The sequence below is a fragment of the Planococcus citri genome, chromosome 2 (assembly GCF_950023065.1).
Source record: "Planococcus citri chromosome 2, ihPlaCitr1.1, whole genome shotgun sequence".
In the NCBI taxonomy this organism is placed as follows: Eukaryota; Metazoa; Arthropoda; class Insecta; order Hemiptera; family Pseudococcidae; genus Planococcus; species Planococcus citri.
Genome location: NC_088678.1, coordinates 13,293,056 through 13,311,102, shown reverse-complemented (window position 1 = coordinate 13,311,102; position 18,047 = coordinate 13,293,056). Strand labels below are relative to the sequence as shown.

The following is an 18,047-nucleotide window of genomic DNA, read 5'->3' as shown; positions in this document are numbered from 1 at the left end:
ATTTTTATTTTTTGATTCAAATTTGATTTTCAAAAAGTCACCGGAGGCTTCAGAACTACTGTTAAGTTGCCAGCAACTACCTATTAAGTTGCATAGTACAGTACATACTTTCATACACACGTATCTCATACATTGCATTTTAGTGCATTTTTATCACAGTATACTGTATCATCCCCTTTATGGCTCTTATTGCAATATAAAAATATAGATATGGCTAACAATAGCTACATATATCATCCTGTCAATCTCTCGATAAAGACTATTTCCAGAGTAATTCCTATACGTTTACATTTTTTCCTTTCAAGTTGAATCAAGTCTGTTTTATAGGCAATAAAACACTATGGTATAATTTTGATTTAGCCTTTTCCTTTCTCTTCTGCCTTTTCTTCTTTCTTTACCCTTTGGATGCATTTTTCCTTACATTTATGATTCGGGGAAAGAGGAAAGAATTATCGTCTGTACTTGAGGAGTGAAGGGAGTCTTCACTCAAAGATAATAAGAGAATTTGTCCGAAGACAGTTCTCCAGTTGAGTTTTGACCATACAGTTGTCAAGTGATATCTCATGTAACATATTTGTACAGTTGGTATTTGGTATCTTACATCTCTCTCTTCCATCCAAAATTTTTACAAGTGTAACATTTTCAAGTTTTATCATATATGTTCATTTTATTCAGTATTAGTGCGAATTTTATTTAACAATTTTAATTACATATTTCGAATTACTAATTTTTATTCTACTTAGTTCGCAAATTTTTATAACTCCCATAATTTTTCGTGTAATTGAATGTTTACACAATTTATGTAAATTTTTATTCAAGAAGTTCAATTATCAATCAACACATTTTTATTTTAATTATTACATCGCGAGTGTCAAGTAAATATCATAGAAACTAAGGTCATTTTTTTATGATTATATTAGAATTGTCATAATAAAAAGCTTCAAAACATTAGCGAATTATTTGAGAACATAACACTGCCCAAAATGGTTTGAAATTGTTTTCAATCTGTTTGGTGGGTCAAAAATAGAGGGTACAGCCCAAATTCCACCTTTCTAGGTCAATTTGGTGAAATTTTGATTTTTCTCTCATTTTTATTTTCTGATCCAAATTCGGTTTTCAAAAATTCAAATAAAAAAAAAGCTCTTTAGCGCCTGAAATTTTAGCTGATGATATATTTTTGCATGCTCTTTTGTTCTATGTAGATTTGTCCAATTCAAAATTTTTTTGTACGATTTGAGACACATACCTCCCTTCCCTCGTTATAATAAATAAGTACATACTAAGAATTTTCAAATGTTGAAAAAAATTTTTTAAGTAGGTTGAGGATCAAAAAATGTACTCCCAATCTCAAATCTTGAGAGATTTTTTTGTCGCGAATGCAACAAAAACCTGAGTGTAGAAAAGTGCATTTTTATAATTTAATAGTATATTACGTGACAGGAGCGGAAAGTATGCGATTAACGAGTGCGAAGTTTAAGGAGCGAGGCGAAGCCGAGTGACTTAAATCGCACAAGTTAATCGCGTTACTGTCCAATCCTGTCGCGTATACTATTTTAATTTCATATGAGAGGAAAATAAATGCTGAAATTTTAAAAAATGGCTAATTTCGAATTTGTAAACATGTGCGGAAAACAGTTATTTTCCTCCCTAGGGAGGAAAATAACCGTTTTCCGCACATGTTTAGATAGATGCGTTAAAGACGTATTTTCCAACCACAAAACTGTCTAGGAAACTACTCATTTTCCGATCATGTGAAATTAAAATAATTTTAATTGCAAATTACAGTGGATTAATAATTGTAAATAATTTTATAAATGTGGACCATCGATTTAAAATCTTTGTCCGCTATTACATCACCCTATCCATGATCCATGTTTCTGTTCTCGTACATAAAATATTGATTGAACACCTTTTGTCGTAAACGTAAACAACATACAAACAAGGTCTAATGAGTCGAACACAGACGCCACGTGTTGTATTAGTCAGCATTTGAAGTGATGCGAATCTACTCTTCTTGTTTTAATTTTTCTTTCGCTGGTCGTTAAATTCCAGTGCATACCAAAGATACCTGTTTCTGTTAGTTATAGTTGGTCTAGTGAAGGAAGTTTATTTCTCAAGGCAGCTTTGTTGGTGACAAATTTAGGTGGAATGAAAATATACTCGTAGTTGTTATGAAATATTACGTTATAGGTGATGTTGGTTGAATGACTGGAGGTATAATATTAATTTCATTTACGGGAATATTTTTCATCGTTGAGAATCTTACGAGAGAATAATTCTACAAGCTAAGCTAACTGCCGAGTGTAGAAGTTTAATATATTTTGATTTTCGTTTTGTTCTTTAAAATGGTGTTCTTCACGAATCGTCGAATCGATCATGTGTGCATGTAATGAATTCTTTGATGCTGACTAACAAAATATTGCATTATAGGTACAGGGATAAATAGGTTGCATCATATATTGCTGCTGATGGTATGTGTTCGTTGCCGACTGCGGCAGCGGCGGATACAGGTTCGGTGGTCATAAAAATAGCATAATATTGTGTTCCAGATATCCTCTTGGTATTATCGCTGTATGTGTTTTGGTGTGTGTGTGTTATGATTTATGATTTTTTGTCAACGGAGATTTAGGCAGAGGTTTAGGACGTTGGGTGAGACATTCGAAGAGAAGGATCTAGAAGGTATTTTAAAAACGGACAGAAATATCGTTATACTCGTAGATCTCCAGAATGTGTGGCTAGCTGGCTGCTGGATTTTATTATTGTTTTAGTATGTAGTTGACGAATGTGTGACGACGTTGGTTGCGTTCATTGTGAGATATCAGATATCCTTCACGTGTACCCGGTGAATATCATATGTGTGTTAATTGGAGTATTGATTGACGAATTTTTTCCGCGAAAATTTGATCTTATTTGACAGAATTTGCGTGATAATAGGTACCTACCTACCTACCTACCTACCTACCTGTTTCTTGTGTTTTGTCTTTTGTGGAGTGTTGTTCGCGAACTTGCAGGAATTACGATGGCCAAACTTACACCGGTGAGTGATTTGATTTGATAATATGGCTACTTTGAAATTGATAATTTTGAACCATTTGATTTGAATAAAAGAAATTATAATGAATAATGTTGTGCTGAAATAGATAAATGTAAATTTCGAAATGAATTGATTGAATTGAATGCGATGGTTGATACCATAAATGAAATTTTGAGTATAGAATTTTTGGTTGATTTTAGGTAAAGTAAAATTAAAAACGAAGTGTTTATTAAAATGACTGAAAATTTTGGAAAATTTTTAACAAGGGATTACCAGAAGTGAAGTGATGATGGATGGCGTTCTGCATCATCATGAATCCCGAATCCGCGATGGTAAAGTTGATGTTTGTGTGCATTTGCGTTCCATGTGTGCAAATGTTGACCTATTTCAGTTCATAAAAATAATAGGAAAATGAAAACTGATGGAATAGTTTAAAAATTAAAACGACTGAAATTGTCCTTTTCGTTTCTTTGAGAATTTGAGAAATTAAACATGGTTTTGAATGCCTAGGTTTCTAAAATTACGTTATTTTTTGCGACATCTTTTCTGGGAAAGAGATAAAATTAGTACCTAAATTCGTGATCCTGCAAAAATCTTGAAAATGTCCCACAGATTTAAGAAATTATGAAAATGGTACGAAATTATGTTTTCTGAATTTGGTAGACACCAGACACCCTAGAAAAGAAACTGATCCGGTCTATTCAAATATTATTAATTTTTGAAGTTTTTTTTGGGCAATTTTGTAAAAATAAAATGTACCTACTTTTCGAACTTGCGTTTCAATTTGAATGAACCCATGCAAGATCAAAAGAATTTGTCCTGAAACCCCTATTTTCAAAATCAAAATTTTTAGTTACGAAGTTCACTTTTGCCTTTTTGGAAATTTTATAAAATTGAAAAAAATCCACCAAAAAATCTGTTGAGTATAAGTAGGTAATGGTCTTCATTTTTATTTTTTTATTTTTTTTATGAACGAACGTCGGGGGCCCGCATAAGGATTACCTGCACCCCCTGCCGATCCTCCGGGGCAACTTTTTTCCTAAAAGGGGAGTCCTAAGGAACATTTCTAGCCCTGGTACTAAAAAAAAAGTGGCTCTACTCACAAAATGGTGACCATTTTGATCGACAGGTCAGCCGAAATCACAGATTTTGCGTTCCAACATAGGACTTGTACGAAATTTTTCAAACCGTACAAACGTAGATCGAAAGATCAGGCAAAAATTCATCACCTGTCAAAATTTCAAGTGCTAAAGTGCGTTTTTCGATTTTTGGTGAATTTTTGAAAATCAAATTTAGGCCAAAAATTAGGGGAAAAAATCAAAATTTACCAAATTGACCAAGAAAGCTGAAATTTGGGAAATACCCTATTTTCGGCAAGCCAAATCGATTGGAATCCGTTTCAACCCATTTTGAGCAGTTCTGGAGCCTCCAGCAGATTTTTGAAACTCGAAATTCCCACGAAATTTCATCAAATGGAGATGGAAAGCCAAAATTTACTCTGCAAACTAATTTCAATACGCTACGAAGTGAACTGCAGGTGGATTTTAAGTCGTTTTTGAGCCTTCAGCGACTTTTTGAAAATTACTGGAGCCTCAAGTAGATTTTTGAAACTTGTAATTTCTCCAAAATTTCATCAAACGAAGATGGAAAGACGAAATTTACTTCGTAAACTAATTTCAATACGACATGAAGTCGACTAAATGGTGGTTTCAAATAGTTTTGAAGCTTCTAGCTACTTTTTAGATTTCAATTTTCCAGAAAACGCAATTCAACCTTTCAAAAAGTCGCTGGAGGCTCCAAAATGATTTGAAATCTACCAGCAGTCGACTTCGTAGCGTGTTGAAATTAGTTTGCAGAATGAATTTCGTCTCTCCGTCTCCATTTTATGAAATTTTAGGAGATTTCTAGTTTCAAAAATCTACTGGAGGCTCCAGTAATTTTCAAAAAGTCAATGGAAGCTCCAAAACGACTTAAAATCCACCTGGTGGTTTGCTTCGTAGCGTAATTGAAATTAATTTGCAGATTAAATTTCGGCTTCGCAACTCCATTTTGTAAAATGTTGCGGGAATTTCAAGTTTTAAAAATCTGGTGGAGACTCCAGTAATTTTCAAAAAGTCGCTGGAGGCTCCGAAATGACTTAAACCCACCTGAAGTCGTTTTCAGAGGGTGTCAAACTTGGAGTGCGAAGTAAATTTCGGCTTTCCATCTTCGTTTGATGAAATTTTGGAGAAATTTCAAATCTACTGGAGGCTCCAGTAATTTTCAAAAAGTTGCTGGAGGCTCCAAAACGACTTTAAATCCACCTACAGATGTCTTCGTAGCGTATTGAAATTAGTTTGCATCAGAGTAAATTTTGGTTTTCCCTTTTCCATCTTCGTTTGATGAAATGTTGGAGAAATTTCAAGTTTAAAAAATTTACTGGAGGCTCCAGTAGTTTTAAAAAAGTTGCTGAAGGCTCCAAAACGATTTGAAATCCACCTGCAGTTGACTTCGTATTGTATTGAAATTAGTTCGCAGAGTAAATTTCCGCTTCCCATCTCCGTTTGATAAAATTTTGTGGGAATTTTGAGTTTCAAAAATCTGCTGGAGGCTCCAGAACTGCTCAAAACGGGTTGAAACAGTTTCCAATCGATTTGACATGCCGAAAATAAGGTATTTCCCAAACTTCAGCTTTCTTGGTCAATTTGGTAAAATTTTGATTTTTTTCCTTCATTTTTGGACTAAATTTGTTTTTCAAAAATTCACCAAAAATCGAAAAAAGCACTTTAGCACTTTTTCGTTGGTGATTGGCATGGTTATTAACCTATTGGGCATCCTCTTGACCGTTTCAAGTGATTACCTCGAAATTGCAGCTGTCAGTTGAAAACTTGAAAACCAAATTTTTGACCAAAATTTTAATTTGATTTTTTTTAAATCTTTTCTGGGGTTTAAAAATTGGGTAAAAATTTACTTTTGAATTTAAATATGTACCTTGAAAAGTTGAAATTTTAGAAAAATCGCCTAAAAGTGAAGAGAAAGACGTGAAATGCATAAGCAGTAAGCACTCGTCAAAGCTGTACTGTAGGTGCTAAGGTTCATTTTCATTTTTCACCGCTTCCAGAGCGATTTGAAATTTCTGTAGAAAATTAGAAGCTTCCTAGAGGCTTCAGAATTGCCAAAAGCTGGTACCTACATAAGTAGTTTTCGAACTGGACTCATTTTGAAAAATATGAAAAGTTAAGCATCTTTTATAATTTTGACCGTAAAAAGCTACGGAAAAAACATGGACAAAATTTCGAAGTGTTTTTTTTTTTTTTTACGAAAAAGTAGGTAGGTACCTACATAAATTTAATTTTGGTTTTCGTAAAAAAAAAAAACACTTTGAAATTTTGTATACTTATTTTTTTCGTACTTTTTTATTACGGCCATTATAAATGATCCTAAAAAATCCCTACCAGAAAGTATTTTACAATTTTCAAAAATTCGTAAAAAAAATAATGAATATCAGCACTAATCAGCACCTTAGCTAAAGTTTGATTGATGGTGGTTTTTGAACATGCTTTTCCGATCTAAATTTATCAACATTCTAATCCCCAATCGGAAACCATCACTTCGAAAAAAAATCTCTCTAAAGTATCAGCCCAGCAAATAGCAATGAAAATCCTGTAATGAATAATAAACAGTCCTATCGGTTCAGTGTGAAAAATTCCAGCAAAGTAGTTAGCTGCGCACTGCGCAGGTGCGTGAAGAAAGGCGCCTTGAACTGGTACAGGGTACAAAGTAAAGTGAAGTACCAAGTACCAACAACCACAACCATAACGTCATCGGCGAAGACGCGACGTACTCGAGTACTGTGCGAGGAGGCTGCAAGCGAACATCCGGACAAGTCTCGACTTGATCTTTTGGTTTCACTCTTCTCGCGAATTTGCTACTTACATCATTTTATTTTATCTTTTTATCAGTTCGGCTTCGGTTGTCTTCCCTGTTTCGGTGTTTTATTTCGTTTTAATAGGTAGTCATTAGTCGAGTAATCTGTTCATACGTGCCAAAATGAAATCGAATTCGAATCAGTTCAAGGTATGTGGTATTTTATTATTACGACTTGATAATCGTTTAATTTTAACATATTAGTGAGTGAATTGTCGTATGGTTAATGGTTTGGTCATTCTCATTTGGAGTAATTACTTATTACTTTATGTATTATGTCTAAATAATTTCACTCCTCGAGTTCGTCGTTCGAAGTTACTAGGCACGTGGTCTAAAACTTCCTGTCATCTGTTCTTAAACATCATACCTACCTAAGGTATCTAAATTGATAAGAAGAAAGGCGATGAACCGATGATTCCATATTTCTGTAAAGTGTAGGTATAAAGGAGCAAGTTAGTTGATAATAATTCATCATTGTATCGAAGTGAGATATTTATGTATTCGTAAATTCGTGATCGTAAAATAAATTGTGTCGTTTTAGTACGAATACTTCGGTATCATTTGGTATCATCATCCAAGTAGATACTATGCCTACCTACTTGAAAAAAATATCAGGCAAGGCATTGTGTATGTCCATGGCATGTTCTATGTATGTACTTTACTTACATTGTACAGACGTGTATTTCTGTTTTGTTTTTCACGTTTTTGTAGTCTATAGGTAAACAATAACTTACCTCCTCGTAATATGAACTAACAATAAGAATTGGACAAAAATCGCTCTAAAATTCAAGTACTTATAAGATTTTGGATACCTCGAATTGTGGTATTTTTACTATAATTACGTACGATTGAGAGTTCATAGATGTCTTATCTAAAATGCAGTTGGGCTAATTATAATTTTCGTAGTGAATTTCAAGTATTATTGCTTATCAGTTTTACCACGGTTACCTACTTATGCTACTTCGTCTTCGTACACATCTTTATTCGTGAAACTGGAAGATTTCGTAGCATGATGATGAAACTCGAGCAATATCTTGTACAATACATAATATTTTGTAGGTTTGTTCGTTTTTATTACTCGGTCTAACCGGGTCTACACTTTCCTTACTCTCCTTACTCCGCTCTCCACTTTTTACCCCTGATTTAACCAAAGACCTATAACAGGTCTCTGGATTTAACCTTACCCGGGTAAGAAACCTGGTTAAAAACGAACAAACCTTATATCGACGTACGAGTAGCTTGCCCATTGGTTGATTCTCGTACCTACCTTTCGGTGGCGAGTTAGAGACTCAACAACAACAACAACAACAACAGTAAACAGATAACGATAATTATTCATTTCAGTGGTTCTCAGATGTTGTTTTATTTTCGAACGTCTTCTCGTATCGTTCATAATTAATAATTATGATTGTGTTATTTTACTAGGTTGGGGTTGGAGGATTTTAAACGAAGGTGATGAACACTTTTGTTTCGAGTTGTAAGCAGTTATACAATTATCACAGGGAGGAGGGGTGTCCTCAAATTAGAGGGGAGATTTTTTTACCTCTCTCGTGCTTTTAAAGTTTTAAAGGGTATAGCGGGTTAAGTATGGTGAATCGGCCCTTGAAACAGTTATTGACCGCTCCTACCCTAAAAGGTCAACCATGATGAGAAAAAAATGTGATGAAAATTTTGGACCCCTAGGGCAAGTATTTGGAGGGGGAGGGGCTAAAATGTGTTTTTTTAAAATTAATCTTCTCATTTTTCACCAAATGCTGATAAAGATTTCGCGTTTTTTAGATCGGTTCTAGAAAGTCCAAAGAACAAAACCAATTTAGGAAAAAAATTTGGGCAATTTTTGGGGGGGGGGTTTCTGCCCTTTTAAAAATTTTTAACCGCCATTTTGTAATGAAGGGTCAACGTAACAATGGAATTTTTATAGTCAAAACACGCGGAATTTATCTGTAAACATACCGTAAAAATTTCAAAAATTTTGGAGTGGTGGAAGTTTGTCAAAAAAAATAAAAACCGACCCCCCCCCCCTCTTGCTTTATTAACCATAAGCCGCACCTACTATACATGGGTACGAGGTATGGATAAACCAGATATTAGCCATTTATTTTATAAAATCATTTCATTCTGATGCGAATAGGAAATATTTATGCAGGGCCTTAAACTCCCGGACCCTTATCAAACACCTCTCCCCCCCCCCAATCACAGATGATTGTTTTGATGAAAAATAAAGTCACCGATATGGGTATCGTTTTCATATAAATCGAACCTTCTGAAAACGAATTTGCAGTCAAATTCCCATTTAAACCATTTTTCTCCCCCTCCCTTCCCCTGAATATTAATACAATTTTCTTTCATTACCATATTAATATAGGTTTTGTATCTAATTACTTAAGTAGTTGTTCATTGCTCTGATGTAAAATATTCAAATACTTAGATGATTAGTGAGACGAATGGTGAAGGTTGATAGTGCTTTTTTTTTTACTTTTTTAAGGTGTAAATGTTTTAAAATGCTTATTTTGGGCCAAAAAGTCGAAAATTTTGCTTTCATGGGGCTTTTTTTCGTCGTTAGCGCTTTTTTTTGGTAAAAAAAAATTGTTGAAAAAAGATCAGTTCAAAAAAACAAGAGAGGAAAAACTGAAAAATAACAGATTCAGTTTTCATTTTTCAATTTTTATTTTATGTTATATTCCCTAGTAAAAAAAAATGACTAAAAATGTGGAAATTTTAGAAATTTGGGTTTATTGTACAAAGTAAAAAATTATAAAATTGTTGAATTTTAAAAATAATAGAAATAAAAAATATCAAATTATAAAAGAAAGTAAAAAATATGTACCAAGAAAATTCAAATAAAATACTAATTAAAATAAATAAAAAATAAGTAAATATAATTAAAAACTTACAGTTTTGGATAATTTGCCTCGTTGCTCCAAATTTGTGAATTAAAAAAAAAACACGAACTCGGAAATTTAAATTAAATAAAAATAAAAAAAATTGGATATTTAAATTGAGTAAAAAAATTAAAGAGATAAAATGTGAAATTGAAATACTTCGCGAAAAATTCAATGTAGACTTTAAAAAATTATATAATTAAATAAATTTGCGATCTACTGACGGAAAGAGTACTTGAAATTATTAAAAATGATGTACACACGAAAATTCGGAAATGAACTGATTTTTAAGTCTCTCCTTTGCCTGTATTTATATTAAATTGGACAATACAAGCAAGAGGGAGACTTTGGGCACCTAGATGAGGCCTATGTTATTTTGTGGTCATTTTCAATAGCCAATTAACCCTTAAATGCCACAAGGTGGTGAATTTCACCACACCAGTTTTTTCGATGCGTTCTGCTGGCAGGAAAGAGTGCTCGGGTGGGAACGACTATTGGTACATGTGTGTGTATGTCTTGCGCTTCAATTCCGCTGTTGAGCATATTGCATACTTTTTTATTTTAAGGGGCAGACATTTTTTAAAACGAGTGAAATAATAATTATTTTTGAATTTTTTGCCCCTTAAATGAGAAAAATAGGCAAGTTGTTGTACATAAATTAGTAGAGCATGGATACATAAATATTTAACAGGCGGTAGTTTCATTCCAGTCGCTGTCGATTGGCTACAAAAAACTATCAAAAAATATGAAAAAATTTTATTTTTTTTTCAAAAAATTGTGCCCCTTAAAATATGAAAGTAGGCAATGTGTCAAACATGCCAAATGAAAGGCTGAACATTTACGCACATGTATCAGGTAGCCATGATATCAGGTCTCTCGTCAGTCCAGTGCAAGAAAATCTTGAAAAAAATATAAGTGTGGCATTTAAGGGTTAATAAGTTCCAATAGCTATTGAAAATGTACCTATCACAAGACAACAGTTTTTTAACAGAAATTTGTAAAAAAAAAGGTTTGTTGACTTTTACAACCAAGGTAATAAAATCACTTGACATGATTCTTAAAGGGAGGAAAACAGTGCTGCCTATTGGTATCAGCACGTGAACAATTACGTTGATCAAAAAGTCGTAAAATTTATAACAAGAGATCTATTTGTTATATTTTTTACCAATTGTCCATTTTTGCAGATGTTTGTGGTTGCCTAAAGTAAGATTTTATGGCTAACGGAAAAATCAAAGGAAACCTGAATTAAAGTCGTAAAAGTCATCCGAATTTTAAGCAAAGCTTTATATAATCAATTTTTGATTATTGGGTAAACAATATAGGCTCATCCAGGGGTTTGGGGCAGGTGTTCATATACCAAGGGTGATTTGGTTCCTACCTACATATTTCATAATATTTTGTCATGTTTCGAAATATTATGAAATACCCTTATTTTAGAACTAGAGATTTGTAGGTATATTACATTTATTATTTTCTTTTTTTTTAAATTTTTAGTTTCAGTTTTTTCCTTTTTTTTTCATTTCTTCTTTTCGTTCATTTTGGTTTAAGTTGTACATATATTTAAGGGAGGTACCTTGCTGGGTTTGAAAAAACCATCATTTTGATGCGTAACATGGTAGGATTTGATAGCGCTTTTTTTTGCTTTTTTTCTTGCATTTTTATTGTTTTTTTATAGCACTTAAAAAGTGTTTGATACCGCTTAAAAATCTTGGCCCTAGTCATTATAAATTGTAGAAGTTCTTAGCGCATTCTCTAATCATCAGTTTGAATATTTTACATCAGAGCAATGAACAACTAAGTAATTAGACCCATATCGGCGACTTTATTTTTAATCAAAATAACAATTTTGGGGGAGGGGAGGGGGAGAAAAAAGGGTTCAAATGGGAATTTGACTGAAAATTCGTTTTCAGAAAGTTCGATTCATATGAAAACGACACCCATATCGGTGACTTTATTTTTCATCAAAATAATCATCTGGGATTGAGGGGGGGGGGGGTGTTTGAAAAGGGTCCGGAAGTTTAAGGCCCTGCATAAATATTTCCTGTTGACATCAGAATGAAATAAAATAAATGGCCAATAGCTGGTTTATCCATAGCTTGTACCCATGTATACTTAGTAGGTGCGGCTTATGGTTAATAAAGCAGGAGGGGGGGGGGGTCAGTTTTTATTTTTTTTTGACAAACTTCCACCACTCCAAAATTTTTCAAATTTTTATGGTATGTTTACAGATAAATTACGCGTGTTTTGACTAGAAAAATTCCATTGTTACTTTGACCCTTCATTACAAAATGGCGGTTCAAAATTTTTAAAAGGGCAGAACCCCCCCCCCCCCCGCTCCAAATTTTTTTTCCTAAATTGGTTTTGTTCTTTGGACTTTCTAGAACCGATCTATAAAAAACGCGAAATCTTTATCAGCATTTGGTGAAAAATGAGAAGATTAATTTTTAAAAAAACACATTTTAGCCCCCCCCCCCCGAATACTTGCCCTAGGGGTCCAAAATTTTCATCACATTTTTTTCTCATCATGGTTGACCTTTTAGGGTAGGAGCGGTCGATAACTGTTTCAAGGGCCGATTGACCATACTTAACCCGCTATACCCTTCGAGTGAATTATTTTTAAAGAATTTATGAAATTGTGCAGTATGTCGAATGGAATGTTTTGAAAAGTGCTGAATTCCGTTAGTTGGCTGAGGTTTTTATTTCAATGAAGAGAATCCTGAAAATAGGCATGGAAGGGGTAGGATTTCGATTTATAGAAATAATAATTGCATATTCGTATTCATTACCTTTTCAATCACAACATGTCAGCATTTTGTTAGTTTTTATCCCAGGAAGGTAAAGCACTTGAGGGTAAACTTTTCAAGTCATTAAGTGTCTGAGTTACTGGTAACTGATAATCCCTGCAGTGCAGTGTGGAAAATTTGGCAACGTCTTACACGTTGCCGATTTTCAAGTCTGTGTCTTACACTTGTACAAGTACATTACATACACTAGTAGTAGCACTTGCACAGATGAGAAACCATTCGATATTATGTTTTGTCACTTGTCGCTTCGCTTACCCTCTTCCCCCTGCCCTTCGACCGATTACCGGGATATTTGAATTAAACACTGCAGCATCCCATTCCCATCAATCTTTCAGAGGGTAGTTAGAGTTACAGACATGAAACTGGCAAAATAGGGATCTGCGATTTAGCCTGGTTATGCGTTCCACATGTGTTGCATCGTATTTGATCGTTCGTATACTTCGTAGTTCGTCGATACAACCGGTGGTTTTAGATACCTACGTTATTATTGCTGACGTCTTGGTTATACGTACGTACCCTTTTTAGTATTTCGCTTTCGATTAAATTGTCTCGTTTAAAATGTTCGAGAGCTCAAGGTCGCCATCTCCGAAAATGTGTACGTGGAGATCAAGAAAATCACTTATTAAAATATTTCGTAAGTGCATAGGTAGTAATGTATATTCGATGTGTTTCATGTACTTTACTTGGTCTCGTGGTCTTGTTTGCAGTTTTCGAAATAGGAAGGTTTTGATTTCAGGAAACATTTTTTTGGAAATATTACTTAGAACATGGCACATTATTTTTGTATTTTTTCGTAATTCGTGATCTCGCCTTTGTTTTCGCCTTGCCTCAATTGTCTCGCTGTTTCTAGTCAAGTCTCCTTGATCCTGTCGAACTGTCGAAGTGTCGATCCCTTCATTCGTGCAAAACTCAACATTACGTAGGTATAATATTTTAATTGAACGTAATTTTAGTTTGTATTTTTTAAAGGTTTTGTTTACTATGAATTATTCGCGATTGTTTTTATACAGAATAATAAGCACAGTGAGAAAAACATCGTTTGTCACGAACGCATGCAACAAGACTCAGTTCCCTTCTCCTCTCCCTTTCGAAAGGGATCCGAGCTACGATTTGTAGGTATTTCATTATAACCATGTGTAACTATCGGATGTGTAGCATTTCGTCGCCCATCGTCGCATATTGTTTGGGTAATTTTTTATAAAATACTTTAGAAACGTAAATTAACACATCTCGCTCGACATCAGCTGCAATTCGTTCCGTTTGATTTTTTTTACGTACGTACGTAGACGTACATACGTTTTAAAACCAAACCGCTGAGGCGTTTATGCATCAAGTTGTGACTTTAATGATAACGTTTTCTTTGACTAAGGGTCCGGTTTTCCCCTCATATAAGCCTTGTGGCACGTTGAGGTGGTCAGAGTGGGTACAACAAGTGTACCCCAATATTTGACAATACATAAACATATTATACAGTATGACACAAAAGTAGTGCCCGGTGGCTTTTATTTCCAAGTGGAAAGAGTTAGCGAGATGCAGTGTTGCCGTTTTAAAAATTTAAATCCCGCCAGATTGATCTCAAAAAATAGCTAAAACCCGCTAAATTGCCCACGGAAAATAGCTAGAGTTCCCGCTAGATTTACATCTTTGAAAAGTCCGATTTTTCGGTTAAAATATGCTGAAAAGTTTCATTTTTTGCCAAATATCATTAAAAATTGTCGTTTTTTGCAAAAAATTCCAAAAAACCTCATTTTCCCCCCTAAAATTGCTTTCAAGTCTCGTTTTTTCCATTTTTTCGTCAAAATTATCAAAATGTTTCTTTCACGTCAGAAATTGAAAAAAAAATTCAAAAAACGTTCGTTTTTATGTTAAAAATCAATTTTGAGAATTTTGAGATTTTTTTCAATTGAAAATAAGTAGGTGGAAGACATTTTTTCTTAATTTTTAACATGAAAGAAACATTTTGATAATTTTGACGAAAAAAACAAAAAAGAAGACAGTAAAGCAATTTTTGGAAAAAAATGAGGTTTTGGAAATTTTTTTTGCAAAAAACGACAATTTTTAATGATTTTTGGCAAAAAAAATGAAACTGTTCATCATATTTTGATCGAAAAAGTGGGACTAATATGATATTATGATGTAAAATGAGAATTATTTTTAGCTGAATCGGAATAAAATAGGTTTTTGGTGAAAAAAGCTAGAGTTCCCGCTAGCGGAGTGCAAAATCGCTAGACTTCCCGCTAATAGCTAGATTGCAAATATCTAGTGATTTTCCTGAACCAAAATCGCTAGGAATAGCTTGAAAATCGCTAAAACGGCAACACTGGCGAGATGAATGAAGCGGCGTTGAGTAGAGACAAATAAGGGCTTTCAAACGCGACCTTGGAAATTTCAGGCCCATGCACAGGGTGTCCACAAATTGAAAACTTGGTTAGGTCAAAAAATTCAAACTGGTTTTTATTGGCGCAATGTATTTTACACACTAAGGCGACAAAAACGTGATATGAATTTTTTGAAACCGGTTCATTAATTTGCAACCAGTTAACAAAAAATACTCAAAAATTGTAGATAGAGAAAAAAGCTTGGAACAAACGTTGTGGAGGGAGAAAATGAAAAATTGAACCTTTTTCACTGATCAGGTTTTGAAACTGGTTCATTAATTTGCAACCAGTTATCTAAAATCACCTAAAAATTGGAGATTGAGTAAAAAGCTTGAATAAAATGTAGGTCGTGAAAAATTACGCAATTCTGTCTAATCACATTTTGAAACCGGTTCATTGGTTCGCATTTAGCAACCAGTTCTTGGATATCCCCTAAAAATTAAAACTGGAATTGAAAGTTGTAGAACGTGAAAAATTGAACCATTTTTGCTGATTGGATTTTGAAAATGGCTAATTAACTGCAACCTGGTAACTTTTGATGGGCTTTCTGCGAATTAATGAAAACCGGTTTCAAAATCCAATCAGCGAAAAAGGTTCAATTTTTCGCATTCGACAACTTTTGTTTCCAGCTTTTTTCTTGTTATATTACTCACGTTTTAATTGAATAAAATTCGAAAATTCAGTTTTCAAAATTTAAGTTGATAAATTCAAGATGGAAATTTACAAAATTTTGGATGGAAATTGTTTAAATCATTATTTACACAAAAATAAAAAAAATTGAAATTAAGTTTAGGCGAAGTAAGGAAAACTTGATAAACTAAAATTTAAATAAATAAAATAAAACTCCAAAAGGAGACTTACCAATGTTGAATAAATTGAACTAATAAAATTAGACAGGAAATCTCTAGTGCTGTAAATGGATTCGCGAACCAAAATTGAAATTCTCGAATGATCTTGTGAATAAATATAAAATGCGCGATAAAATCGTTGATTAACTCGAGAGTAAAATAAAATGAAATAATTGACCAATGAATTAATTTGATAAATCTATGAAAATGGTACTTGGAATTCAGTAAACAAAAATTAAATGAAAACCATGAACTCAACAATTGACAACATTCAGTAACAAACTTTTAAAAAATAAACAAAGTAGGTAGTCGAGAAACGAACTGTAAAATAGAACTCGAAGTATCTATTAGAAGGTCCGAAAACAACTGAGGATTTGTAAACTCGCCCTAATTGTATTTATAATAAAATTAGGTTCGTTTTTGAGAGGGAGGGCTTCGAATCGGGCAAATTGGTAAGACAGTTTGATTTAAATTTATTTTAGGAAAGGATCAAAAAGGATGCGCAATTTTGAAATGCGGGTGACATTTACGACATTGTAAAATTGCAATTTGGAGGTTGCATGCGTGCGACAAATGAAAAAGGGTGACAATCCTGAATAATTAGTAAGTGATAAAAAAGTCGTAAATGTCATGTCAATATTTTGAATGTACTTGTGGTTAATTTAAAAGGGGTTAAAAAGTACTTAGAGCTCATTAGCTCTCGTACAAATTGTTACAAGTGTCATCATTTTATGATGAGAAATATTTACATTATTCAAATTTCGGTTTTTATCATATTGAAAATGGTTGCAAGTGTGAGGCAAAAACGTGAGCCCGGAGCCATAAAGGTATCAAAATTTGACATTTATGAGCACCAAATTATCGTGTGAATCGGTGGTGGCTGTTGGAATTGGAGAGCACACGGCTATAACTTTTTACTGTTTATTAATAATTATTGACTCGAGAATCGTGGGTAAGTGTTTGATTTTAAATTTACAACGCTTAATGAACTTTGAAAGAGTGAGTAAGTATTTGATTGAGTTTTAATTGAGTTAGGGGATGAATTCAAATTGAACCGATTAGTGACGTGATTAAAGTTCGCTTTTCATCAAAAAGTTGCGACACGGTCTTACTTTTCGACGAAAAGTGTGAAAAAAATTGCTTTTTCAGTTGGAAATTTTCTAAGTCTTTCTTTTTGTCAAAAATCGCTAAAAATCATCTTAGCCTTTTGCTAAAATTATCCAAGTCTCGCGTTATGCCAAACGCAAAAATAGCAAAAAGTTTTGCCTTTAATAAATTTGCCAAAAATTCTCGTTTTATGCCAAAAACTGATTAAAATGATCGCTTTTTGCGCAAAAAAAAATCCAAGAAGTCGCACTCTTTTTATTCTGATAGATAATTGTTGAAGTCTCACATGCTAAAAATTATCAAAATTCTGCTATGTATTTGCCTGAAATTTCCAAGTCTCGATCTACATAAATTATGTACATAGTTTTTTTGCATAACTTTTCTGGTCATTTTTTAGTCAGGTACTAAGAAAAAATTATTTTTTTTTATAATTCCATGTTTTTTTTCTATCATTTTTTTACGACTAGTTTTCTTTTCTGAAACTATTTTCAAGTTTTAATTTTTCATTTTTTTCCCTCTGTAAGTACATTACTGTCAAGTGACCAGTAAAAGATGGGAAATAATTTATTAAAAATACCTATGTCAAGTAAATTGATCAGAAAAATTCGATGTCGATGGGTAAATAAAATCGCACGTGACCAACGCGACGCAGTTTAGTCATCACTGTTTTGTTCGCAATGAATGTCTTGCCGCCTCATACTGCAAGGCTCGTGCAATTGCTCGTAGACAGAACAATATCAGAATACGAATCATTATCTTGAAGATAATATTTTTTCTCGCGATCGTTGCGATTTTAAAATGCCTATGAATTGAAAAAAATATATGTAGGTAAGGTAATAGGTATTATGTATCCTACCGTTTTCTTAGTAATATTCGGCCACTTCCTTCGAGCTGTGGAATTTCTCAGTTTTCATTATTTCCGTTAAAAATACTTAGATAAAGGTGTTTATTACAAAAAAATTATCTATTTGGAACGTTTAATTTTGAAGTTTTAATAATCGCGAATTTATTTTCTCTGTGAACGTGAACTTATCGAATATTGTAAATTGACCTTTAGAAATTAGGTACCAGGTATTGAAATCTCGCAT

At 33.4% G+C, this 18,047-nt stretch overlaps 1 protein-coding gene across 2 annotated transcripts in view; it reads left to right on the top strand.

The window, feature by feature from the left end:
- LOC135834738 (uncharacterized) overlaps window positions 1–18,047 on the top strand; it is a 136,148-nt gene that overhangs the window by 5,343 nt on the left and 112,758 nt on the right. The window contains exon 1 of one of the 2 annotated variants that reach the window (XM_065348708.1): window positions 2,860–3,037. The exons of the other annotated variant lie outside the window; for it this stretch is intronic. The gene's annotated coding sequence lies outside the window, so the exon portion shown is untranslated. Of the gene's footprint in view, window positions 1–2,859; window positions 3,038–18,047 lie in introns of those variants that run through there. 2 annotated transcript variants of the gene reach the window in all.